Below are 12386 nucleotides of genomic sequence, written 5' to 3'. Positions count from 1 at the left end.
AATAAAGAGAAAAGGTTTAAAAATGTTTTCTCTTTGAAACCATATTTATTAGTTATCAAGATAGTGGACTTGGGAATCCAGACCATTGATGGCAGTGAAGAATCATCTGGTCAAGAAATTAAAAAATCACTTTCCAATTGGCACAGAAAATAATGCACCATGAGGATGGAGATGTCCGGCGCACCGACAGTGCAAATGCAGAGGGTTTGATAGTTGGAGGCAGCTAGTCCTGTGATGAAAACTCCAAGAAGGGTTCAACCAACATTTAGAACCCTCATGCACTCTCAGAACGTAGATTTGCCCTTTAATTTCCTATGTAATGATTTCCTACATGTGTCTGGCAGCAGGGAGAGATGCCAAAAGAATGGACAATTCGAGACTGAAGGGATTGGAGGTCAAATCATGCATACCCATAAATGGCCAAGGCAAAACTGGCTGAGAGGGAAAGTTGACCTTGGGCACCGCCTATTAATTGTTAATTAGTGTTTAATTGTATGCAGATGGTGGGTATTAACTTCAGATTCACTATCAATAGACACAGTCTGACACAGTGGTTGGATGAGAAGGTGCATGTTTACACTGTCTCTGTAAATAAATGCTTTTAAAGTGAATAAAAATTGACTCCAGTTCTATCGTTCACCACCTGGTTTTCTGGATTAGAATGTATCCTTCCCATCAGGAAACCCTGTAGAAGAGGGAAAATAAAACGTAAAATGGATGAAAATAATTCTACAAGAGCTATCAATAATGAAAACTTTCATGTGCGAAAACATTGCAACTAATTAGTTATAGTGCTAAATTCTGTGGTAAATTCAACGAAATGGAAGAACATTCCTCTCTGAAACCACAAGAGGGCAATGATGGACTTTTCTAAGACTCATATGTGTTCTTTCTGTTGATTTGTACCAGACCTTTTCAATAAGCTGCTAGGAATCCCCAGCCTTCAGTGCACATCATTTATTATTCAACTACTCTCCTCTTCTGTGTGGTTTGACAGTATGAGGTTCTATTAAACTGAAACCAATAGGATGAGCCTGAGAATCCCGTGGAGCCTTTGGATATATAATGTTTTCAACAATGATGCTTTCTATTGTGGATTGTGTTGTCTCGATAACAACTAGCATGTATTTTCTACCTAACTTACCCATAGGTAATTTGTATTAACTGCTGTTCATATTTCTATCACAGCATTCAGGATAGACAAAAACAAGATTGTGTGGGCTTCATTTAAAATGCACATATCGGTCTCCTGAGGCTGGCATTGTGTGGCTGGCATTTTCTTTTGTCTGATTCCAGCTCTGAAGTGCCTTGAGACATTTTTCTATGTAAAAGGCACTATATAAGTTGTTGTGGTTTAATGCTATTGTGCCAAGGACTTTGTGTCTTTGTATATTTATGTGCTCGGTTAGCCACTGTACGCTCAGCGACATCATTTCATTCCAAATGCCACTCATCTGGAAATGTACACAGGTGCGTTGTTATCAATGAGAAGGTTGGGATTCTAGTTTCATAGATGAAAGCCAAATCAGGAAAGGTGAAGCTATCAGCAGCAGTATAATCGTTTGAACAAGCAATCAACGAGGACATTAAAAGGTGCTGTAACACAACAAATATTTGGAGCAATGAATAATACACTCCAATGCAAAGTCAATCCCCGCAACCAATAATGTGATTATGACCAGATCATTTGTTTAGTGATGAGGTTTGAGGGAGCAATTTAAGTCAGGATCCTGGGAAACTCCCTTCCTGTGGGATCTTTTATGCCCACTGGAGAGGGCAGATCGACCCTTGTTCAATGCCTCACCCATAAGATGGCACCTCCGGCAGTGCAGCAGTCCCTCAGTACTGCACTTCAGGGTAGGTTTTCACCTAGGCCTCGAGCAAGACTTGAGCCCACAACTTTCTCACTGGAAGCAAAAGTGTTACCAACTGCAAGAAGATAGGTTTGTACGACCATACAAACAAGGAACAGGCAATTGAGCCCTTCGAGCCTGCTCCGCCAATTAATTTTTTAAGAAATATTTTTATTCAAATTTTTACATATTTTCAACAACCCCCCCTACAGAAAAAAGTAAAACAAAGAACACATAAATAAACCTCTTACAACTACATCACAAATTCACCCAATATATAGACCCCCCATTAAGCAATAATAAACACAGTAGAAAACACAAAGTACACCCCCCCTCCGCCCCCCTCTGGGTTGCTGCTGCTGCTGACCACCTCCTAACGCTCCGCTAGAAAGTCTAGGAACGGTTGCCACCGCCTGAAGAACCCTTGCACAGACTCTCTCAAGGCAAATTTTACCCTCCAATTTAAGAATCCTGCCATGTCGCTGATCCAGGCTTCCACGCTTGGGGGCCTGGCATCTTTCCACTGTAGCAGAATCCTCCGCCGGGCTACCAGGGACGCAAAGGCCAGAATACCGGCCTCTTTCGCCTCCTGCACTCCCAGCTCGTCCGATACCCCAAATAGTGTTAACCCCCAGCTCGGCTTAACCCGGGTGTTCACCACCTTAGACACCGTCCTCACGATACCCCTCCAGAACCCATCCAGCGCCGGGCACGCCCAGAACATGTGGGTGTGATTTGCTGGGCTCCTCAAGCACCTCCCACACCTGTCTTCCACCCCAAAGAACCTGCTCAGCCTCGCTGCTGTCATATGCGCTCTGTGAAGAACCTTAAATTGTATCAGGCTAAGCCTGGCGCAAGAGGAGGAAGAATTAACTCTACCCAGGGCGTCCGCCCACGCACCCTCATCTATCTCCTCCCCAAGCTCCTCCTTCCATTTACCCTTTAGCTCCCCCACCAAGGTCTCCTCCTCCTGCATCTCCTGGTAGATTGCCGAGACCCTGCCCTCTCCAACCCACACCCCCGAGAGCACCCTATCCTGGATCCTGAGTGCTGGAAGCAGCGGGAACTCCCTCACCTGCCGTCGAACAAACGCCCTTACCTGCATGTACCTGACGGCATTTCTGGGGGGAAGCCCAAATTTTTCCTTCAGCGCCCCAAGGCTCGCAAACGTCCCATCTAAAAACAGGTCCCCCATCCTTCTAATTCCTGCCCTGTGCCAGCTCAGGAACCCTCCATCCATTCTCCCCGGGACGAACTGATGGTTCTCCCGGATCGGGGACCAAACCAAAGCCTCTACCTCACCCCTGTGGCATCTCCACTGCCCCCAAATTTTCAAAGTCGCTGCCACCACCGGACTCGTGGTGTACCTAGTCGGCGGGAGCGGCAGCGGTGCTGTCACCAGCGCTCCCAGACTCGTACCCACACAGGATGCCATCTCCAGCCTCTTCCACGCCGCCCCCTCCCCCTCCATTACCCACTTGCGTATCATTGCCACATTGGCAGCCCAGTAATACCCACACAGATTAGATAACGCTAACCCTCCTCTGTCCCTATTCCGCTCCAGAAACACCCTTCTCACCCTCGGGGTCTTTGTCGCCCACACAAATCCCATGATGCTTCTACTGACCCGCTTAAAAAAGGCCTTAGGGATCAGGATGGGGAGGCACTGGAATACAAAAAGGAACCTCGGGAGCACTGTCATTTTCACCGACTGCACCCTACCCGCCAGGGAGAGTGGCAGCATATCCCACCTTTTAAACTCCTCCTCCATCTGCTCCACCAGTCGCGTCAAGTTGAGCTTGCATAGGGCCCCCCAGCTCCTGGCCACCTGGATCCCCAGGTACCGAAAACTCCTTTCCGCCCACTTAAGTGGAAGCTCATCTATCCCCCTTCCCTGGTCCCCTGGGTGTACCACGAAGAACTCACTCTTCCCCACGTTGAAAAGTCCCCAAACTCTCTGAGGATCCGCATCACCTCTGGCATCCCCCCCCCCACTGGGTCCGCCACATACAGTAACAGGTCATCGGCATACAACAATACCCAGGGTCCCCCCCCCCCCCCCCCCCCCCCAGGACCAGCCCCCTCCAGTTCCTGGACTCCCTTAGAGCCATAGCCAAAGGCTCAATTGCCAATGCAAATAGCAAGGAGGATAGGGGGCACCCCTGCCTCGTCCCCCGGTACAGCCGAAGGTATTCCGACCTCCTCCGATTCGTGGCCACACTCACCACTGGGGCTTCATAAAGTAGCCTAACCCAACTAATGAACCCCTCCCCGAACCCAAACCTCCTCAACACTTCCCAAAGGTACCCCCACTCACCCTATCGAAGGCCTTCTCCGCGTCCATCGGCGCCACTATCTCCGCTTCCCCCTCCACTGCAGGCATCATGATTACGTTAAGGAGCCTCCGCACATTGGTATTCAGCTTCCTTCCCTGAACAAAACCCGTCTGGTCCTCGTGAATCACCCCTGGGACACAGTCCTCAATTCTGGTAGCCAACACCTTCGCTAACAGTTTCGCGTCCACGTTGAGGAGAGAGATTGGCCTATACGACCCACACTGTAATGGGTCCTTGTCCCGCTTCAAGATCAGTGAGATCAGCGCCCTGGACATCAGTCGGGGGTAGGGCCCCCCTCCCTCGCCTCATTGAAAGTCCTCACTAATAGAGGGCCCAGCAGATCCATGTACCTCCGGTAAAATTCCACCGGGAACCCATCTGGCCCCGGTGCCTTCCCCGCCTGCATACTCCCCAGCCCCTTAGTCAGCTCCTCCAGCCCTACCGGTGCCCCAAGCCCAGCCACCTGCTCCTCCTCCACCCTCGGGAACCTCTGCCGATCCAAAAATTGACGCATCCCCCCCCTCCTCCGTCGGGCGCTCAGACCTATACAGCCCCTCATAAAAGTCTCTAAATACCCCATTTATTCCCACCGCACTCTGCACAATGTTCCCGCCTTTATCCCTAACTCCCCCAATCTCCCTCGTTGCCTCCCGCCTCCGAAGCTGGTGTGCCAACATCCGGCTAGCCTTCTCCCCGTACTCATACACCGCCCCTTGCGCTTTCCTCCACTGCACCTTTGCCTTCTTGGTGGTCAACAGGTCGAACTCGGCCTGGAGGCTTCGTCGCTCCTTGAGTACTCCCTCCTCGGGGACCTCTGCATACCTCCTATCCACCCTTAAAATCTCCCCCACCAATCTCTCCCTCTCTCTCCTCTCCTTCTCCTTGTGGGCCCTAGTGGAGATTAGCTCGCCCCTAATCACCGCCTTCAGCGCCTCCCAGAGCATCCCCACCTGCACCTCCCCATTATTGTTAGCCTCTAGATAGCTTTCGATGTACCCCCGGATCAGCCCGCTCACCTCTTCATCCGCCAGCAAGCCCAGATCCAGGCGCCACAGCGGGCGCTGGTTCCTCTCCTCCCCTAGCTCCAGCTCTACCCAATGCGGGGCATGGTCTGAGATGGCTATGGCCGAATACTCCCTGTCCTCCACCCTCGGGATTAGTGCCCTACTCATAACGAAGAAGTCTATCCGTGAGTAGGCTTTATGGACGTAGGAAAAAAAAGAAAATTCCCTTCCCCCCAGCCTGACAAACCTCCATGGGTCCACTTCTCCCATCTGGTCCATAAACTCCCTCAGCACCTTGGCCGCCGATGGCCTCTTACCCATCCTGGACCTGGAGCGGTCCAATGCTGGATCCAGTACCGTGTTGAAGTCCCCCCCCCATTAACAAGCTCCCTGCCTCCAGGTCCGGAATCCGGCCCAACATGCTGTTGCTAACTTTTGGTTGGCTCTTAAATCGTAATTTGCTCTGTTTGTTTAACCTTTGCTCTAGAGTTGCCAGGTATCTTGATGATACCGCCACGAGGTTCACGTTCAAGTACTGATCAATAACTCAACACACCAATTAGTAAGATTCAAATCAAAACACATTTATTATACACAGTATATCACTACTCATGCATAAACTCTACTTTCTAGGCTATTCCTATCACTAAAAGGCCTATACTTAGCTTCGGACTGGCCCACCAGGTCAAGGGAACAAATGGTCTTTCGTTCAGGTCCTGAGTCTGCAGGATTCAAAAGCTAGTATGGACTGGTAGCTAGGAGCGCCTATCTTGTAGCAAGCATTGACTTAAGACTTACTTGGTTGGCGGCAGCTGAGACAGGTCACTCTCACGGGTTGGTTCAAGTTGCTGAATGACCCTGCCAAAGAAGGATGGGGGCAGCACGGTAGCATTGTGGATAGCACAATTGCTTCACAGCTCCAGGGTCCCAGGTTCGATTCCGGCTTGGGTCACTGTCTGTGCGGAGTCTGCACATCCTCCCCGTGTGTGCGTGGGTTTCCTCTGGGTGCTCCGGTTTCTCCCACAGTCCAAAGATGTGCAGGTTAGGTGGATTGGCCATGATAAATTGCCCTTAGTGTCCACAATTGCCCTTAGTGTTTGGCGGGGTTACTGGGTTATAGGGATAGGGTGGAGGTGTTGACCTTGGGTAGGGTGCTCTTTCCAAGAGCCGGTGCAGACTCGATGGGCCGAATGGCCTCCTTCTGCACTGTAAATTCTATGATAAGGACGATTTGAACTTGGGGGCTTTATAGTTCCCAGGGGCTTCCCGCCCTTCGGGGCGGACCCCGTACCTGGTTCCAAATGAGTGGACTGCGTTCCGATCATTTGGATCGATTTTTCCAATGCTGGAGCGGTTCCCTGATCGCTGGGCGGTCCCTAAGTGTTCGTTGGCCTTCCTTTGTCTTGGCTCCTGCTGGTGCCGAGGAGTCTGGCTTGGCTTTATTCACCTTAACTGTTGCGATTGTGCCCTGGAATCACTCATTACCATGCAGGTGGCTGCTGTATTACTATGCAGACGGCTGCTGGTTTTAATGCTGTTTGGTTCCTTACAGGTTTCAATACACATGATTTCTGTATTTGCTAGTCTTTGCCTGTGTTGGCTGAATTTCTCTTCAGCCTTTGCGGTTCTCCATTTTAAGTCGGGAAGTGGCCAACTCAGGTGGCTACAATGCGGCGCATAAATCCGGCATCGTCCCAATTCGGGGCATATACATTCACTAATACCACCTGCACCCCCTGCAGCTTACTACTCACCATCACATACCTACCTCCACTGTCTGCTCCGCCAATTAATGAGATCACGGCTGACCTGATAGAAATGTCAAATCCACAACCTGCCTACACCCTGATAACCTTTCACCCCCTTGCTTACCAAGAATCTATCCACCTCTGCCTTAAAAATATTCAAAGGCTCTGCTTCCACCACCTTTCCAAAAAGAGAGTTCCAAAAACTCACGAACACCAGAGTGAAAACATTTCCCCTCATCACCGTTTTAAACGGGCGACCCGTTATTTTTAAACAGTGACCCCCTAGCCCTCGATTCTCCCACAAGAGGAAACATCCTCTTCACATCCACCCTGTCAAAACCCCTCAGGATCTTATATATTTCAATCAAATCATCTCTTACTTGTCTAAACTCCAGTGGATACAAGCCTAGCCTGTCCAACCTTTCCTCAAAAGACAACACACTCATTCCAAGTAATAGTTTGAGAAACCTTCTCCAATCTGCTGCCAACTCATTCACACCCTTCTTTAAATAAGGTGATCAATACTGTACACATTACTCCAAAAGTGGTCTCACAAGTGCTCTGTACAATTGAAGTATAACCTCCCTACTTTTGTATATAAATCCCCTCACAATAAATGATAACATTCTATTAGCTTTCTTAATTACTCTGTGTACCTTTTGTGTTTCATGCGCCAGGACACCCAGACTCACTGCACTTCAGAGCTCCTGCAATCTCTCACCATTTAGATAATCTGCTTCTCTTTTATTCTTCCTGCCAAAATGGACAATTTCACATTTTCCCTCATTATATTCCATTTGCTAGATACTTGCCCATACACTTTACATGTGTATGACTTTTTGTAGTCTCCTTATGTCCTCTTCGCAACTTACTTGTGTAATTAGCAAATTTGGCAACCACCTGTTCAATCCCTTCATCCATTATGGGCGGCACAGTAGCACAGTGGTTAGCACTCTTGCATCAAAGCGCCAGGATCCCAGGTTTGATTCCAAGCTTGGGTCACTGTCTGTGCGGAGTCTGCATGTTCTCCCTGTGTCTGCGTGGGGTTCCTCTGCGTGCTCCGGTTTCCTCCCACAAGTCCCAAAAATGAAATGAAATGAAATGAAAATCGCTTATTGTCACAAGTAGGCTTCAAATGAAGTTACTGTGAAAAGCCCCTAGTCGCCACATTCCGGCGCCTGTTCAGGGAGGCTGGTGCGGGAATTGAACTGTGCTGCTGGCCTGCCTTGGTCTGCTTTCAAAGCCAGCGATTTAGCCCTGTGCTAAAGACATGCTGTTAGGTAATTTGGACATTCTGAATTCTCCCTGTGTGCCCGAACAGGTACCGGAATGTGGCGACTAGGGGCTTTTCACAGTAACTTCAGTGCAATGTTAATGTAAGCTTACTTGTGACAATAAAGATTATTATTATTAAGTCATTTATATAATTTGTAAACAATTGAAGTCCCAGCATTGATCTCTGTGGCACACCACTTGTCATGCCTTGCCCACCTGAAAGAGACCCATTTATGTCTACTCTCTGCTTCCTCTTGACAGCCAGCCTTCCATCCTTGCCAATATGTTATCTCCTATAGCATGAGCTTTTATTTTCCACAATCACCTTTGATGTGGCACCTTATCAAATGCCTTCGGGAAATCTAAGAACAAGTACATCCACCAGTTCCCCTTAATATACAGCACACGATACTTTCTCAAAGAGCTCCAAGAAGTTGGTTAAACATGGTTTCCCTTTCACTAAACCACGTTGACTCTGCCTGATTGTCTTGAGCTGATCCAAATGCCCTGCTATAATTTATTTAATAATAGCATCTAACATTTTCCGTACAACAGATGTTAGGCTAACTGGCCTGTAGTTTCTCATTTTTTGAATAATAGTTATATTTGTTATTTTCCAACCTAATGGAACCTCCTCCAAATCTAGGGAGCTTTGGAAAATTAAAACCATTGCACCAATCGTTTCACTAGACACTTATGACTCTAGGATGAAGTCCAAAATCGCTGGCTTTGAAAGCAGACCAAGGCAGGCCAGCAGCACGGTTCAATTCCCGTATCAGCCTCCCCGAACAGGCGCCGGAATGTGGCTTTTCACAGTAACTTCATTTGAAGCCTACTTGTGACAATAAGCAATTTTCATTTCATTTCATCAGGACCCAACCCAAACAATTTACTCAGTACCACTTCTCTGGTGACTGTAATTTTCCTGAGATTTCCTGGTTTGTAAGCACCTGTGGAGAATCACACAGTGCGGGGGAAAGAAATTAATAGCATTAACCAGGCTGTGTCTAAGTGGCTCCTTAAAGTGAACTGATATAATGCAGGACAAGGCAATTTTATTAGCATTGCCTCAATGACAAGTTTTGAAAGACAAATGTTTTTTGGATTGTTCGGTCACATTTTTAAATGTCCTCGATTTCTCCGCTTTCGTCAGCCCTGAACATGGCTTTGTTTCCATAGAATCCGTAGAATCCCTACAATGTAGAAAGAGGCCAATCAGCCCATCGAGTCAGCACTGGCCCTCTTTTGTGGTGATTTAGATTTTTCAGAGATCTGGACCATGACTTTTGTTGCTCTGAGCAACAGAACCTGATTTAGGAAAGCCTTTGAAATAGGTTGATATTATTTGCTGGTGTTTAATTATCCCTTCATGTGCATGTGTTTTTTGACTGCTATATTTTATTCTCCAACATGATAGCCTGTAGTATTTAATTTTCCTCAGTGGCTTCTGGACTCTTATCTCACTTTGACTCCCATTGTATTTCCACTGACATTGTAAACAATTCTTTGATGTTGCATTATTAAATTACAAAAAATGTGTTTCAAACAGATGGATGCAAGCAGAACTGTGAGGATATAACTATTAGGAAAGACCAAATAGGCTGCTGTTCTATTCCTTAAAAGGGAAGACTGAGGGATGACATTACAGAGGCTTTTAAAATTATGAAGACGATCAATGAGGTAGAGGCGGGGAAGATACTTCCGCTTATGGGGGATTCAAAAACCATGAACCGCAGATATGTAAATATAATCACTAAGAAAGCTAATACGGAATTCAGGAGAAGTGTTATGATCCCAGTTGATGTTGTAACTGGACGGGAATATCCCGGGATGAAATCTTGGTCCAAAAAACTAATTTTTACCTTTTTTATAAAACGTGGAGGAACAGAGTCACAGGACTGCTAATTAGCTTTAACAACAGGAACAAAACATTTAATGAACAGGAAAAAAATCAATTATGATACGTAACTCATTTAATTAAAAAAAAAACCTTTATTGTCACAAGAACACTGCAATGAAGTTACTGTGAAAAGCCCCGAGTCGCCACATTCCGGCGCCTGTTCGGGTACACGGAGGGAGAATTCAGAACCTCCTTCTCTTAACAATTGCAAACAGATTTCAAGATTAATAAAGATTAAAAAGTACACCATAAACTATAGTGGTCTCATTAGCACACAGTCCCCTTTAAGCACACAAGATGACTGTGGTCAAATACACACTCTGCTCTGAACCCAAGTGAATGTTTGTGGATTTCTCCTCTGAATCCCCCCAGATAATTCTTATATCCTGAGCCTCCTTGACTCACTGAACTCCGGCTTCCACACGAGTGATTTCAAATTCAGCTTTCAAAAGTCACACTTTCAAATTTTCTTTTAAATTATGCTTTCCCTCTACAGCTTCACGTAGGCTTCACGCTTCAGGTTTTACACCTTTCCCTTCAGGTTTCCTTTGTCTTAAAAGCTTTTACACAAACTCTGGGGCCCAGCCACCAGTTTCCACAATTATTTCAAATAACGTGTGTAATCTAACCAAAAAATACCAGAGTCCATTCTGGGCGGGTTAGAGGGGTTGTTCCCAACATTTGTAGAACCGGGAACAGCCCCACTATCTAAGGGCACTATTTTCTTTCTCAATGGGGAATGCCTCACCAAGATTGCATTTCCTGCACTGAGGAGTCCCACTCAGTTCAGGAGGAGATCCTGGTGCTATTTGTAAATTGTGCCCTGATCTCTTGATCACCTGGCATGACCCTCTGACCACCCCCCCGCAATTCCCCAACTCATCTTGTGGGGTGTCCTCGAGCCCCCCACACCTCACCTCAAACGGGCAGGGCACTCCCGCGCCTAATCCCCGGTGTGGGTAAAATTCCACCTGAGCACCTTGGCACTGCCAATCTGGCACCCTGGCAGTGCCCTTGCCAGCCTGACAGTGCCACCTGGGCATGCCAGGCTGGCACCCATCTGACACTGCCAGGCTCGCAGGACCAAGGTGCCTGGGTGGCATCAGTAGAGCCAAGGTGCCCATCCTGCTCATGTACCAGTCACCTAGGGGCCTCTGATTGCCTGGGAGACCCTCCCCCCAGTGTCCCTAGGCCTGGTCCCCGCTTTTGGGGACCTGTACTAATCAGTGCCTGGATGGGGTCTCCTCGGCAAGGCCGGTAGATCCTGGGTGCCAGTTCAACTTGGCGAAGGCCGGGTTTTAAAAAATAAATTTAGAGTATCCAATTTTTTTTCCAATTAAGGGGCAATTTAACATGGCCAATCGACCTACCCTGCACATCTTTGGGTTGTGGGGGTGAGACCCACTCAGACACGGGGAGAATGTTCAAACTCCACACGGACAGTGACCCGGGGCTGGGATCGAACCCGGGTCCTCAGCGCCGTGAGGCAGCAGTCCTAACCACTGTGCCACCGTGCCACCCCTGCAAAGGCCACGTCAAGTGAATTTTTAAAGCCCTCAGTGCAGGAAATGTGGCTAAGTGTACCCTCAGCGGGGTATTCCCCGTCGAGGCCTATTGTGGGCGCGTTCCAGATTGCACTGTCTCACGAGATCTCGTGAGGCTTAATGACCATCGGGAATCCCAGGAGAGTTCTCTCCCGGGATCTGCTGGCTGCGTCTCATCCCAATTCTGGCTGGATGCGGCCGGTATATCGTGTCCTATGTCTCTCAAACTGTAGTAATGTGAATCGCTTCTCGGCCTTTTGGCTAAGATCAAGTATAGTCTTTGTTCTTTTCAGTTTAATATCTGATATGTCCCTTATCTGGGGACCATATATTAAATTGATTTTTAGAGCAGGGAGATGGACTAGGGGCTTGCTCCGTCCACTCAAAAACCCCCCAAAAAAACAAACAAACAAAAAAACAAACTGTAGTAATGTACACAAACTTCAGCACTACTGCAGGTATCTTTCTGGCCTCTCATGGTCCAATGCTGTTTCAACTCTCTGTGACTTTACTGAACAGTAATCTATTCTGGTTCCCAGTTTCCTCTTTTCCATTAACTCTAGACTTCTTAGAAATGTCTCTTAATTTCTCCAGTGTCCTCAACTAGCTGGACTTTAGATCCCTGGAAACTATTTACTTAACCATTACTCCATAGTATGGCTTTTCTTCTAGCAACATTCTCTCTTTAGCCTTCAAAAGCCAACTGTTTCTAGCAGGGCTGTGAGC

At 47.6% G+C, this 12386-nt stretch overlaps 1 pseudogene; it reads left to right on the top strand.

The window, feature by feature from the left end:
* Positions 1-11901: 11901 nt before the first annotated feature.
* Positions 11902-12055, top strand: LOC140394597 (U2 spliceosomal RNA; annotated as a pseudogene).
* The last annotated feature ends 331 nt before the right edge of the window (positions 12056-12386 follow it).

This window comes from Scyliorhinus torazame, chromosome 17 (assembly GCF_047496885.1).
Source record: "Scyliorhinus torazame isolate Kashiwa2021f chromosome 17, sScyTor2.1, whole genome shotgun sequence".
NCBI lineage: Eukaryota > Metazoa > Chordata > Chondrichthyes > Carcharhiniformes > Scyliorhinidae > Scyliorhinus > Scyliorhinus torazame.
Note: the sequence above shows the minus strand (reverse complement) of the source record. Positions and strands in the feature narration are given on the sequence as shown.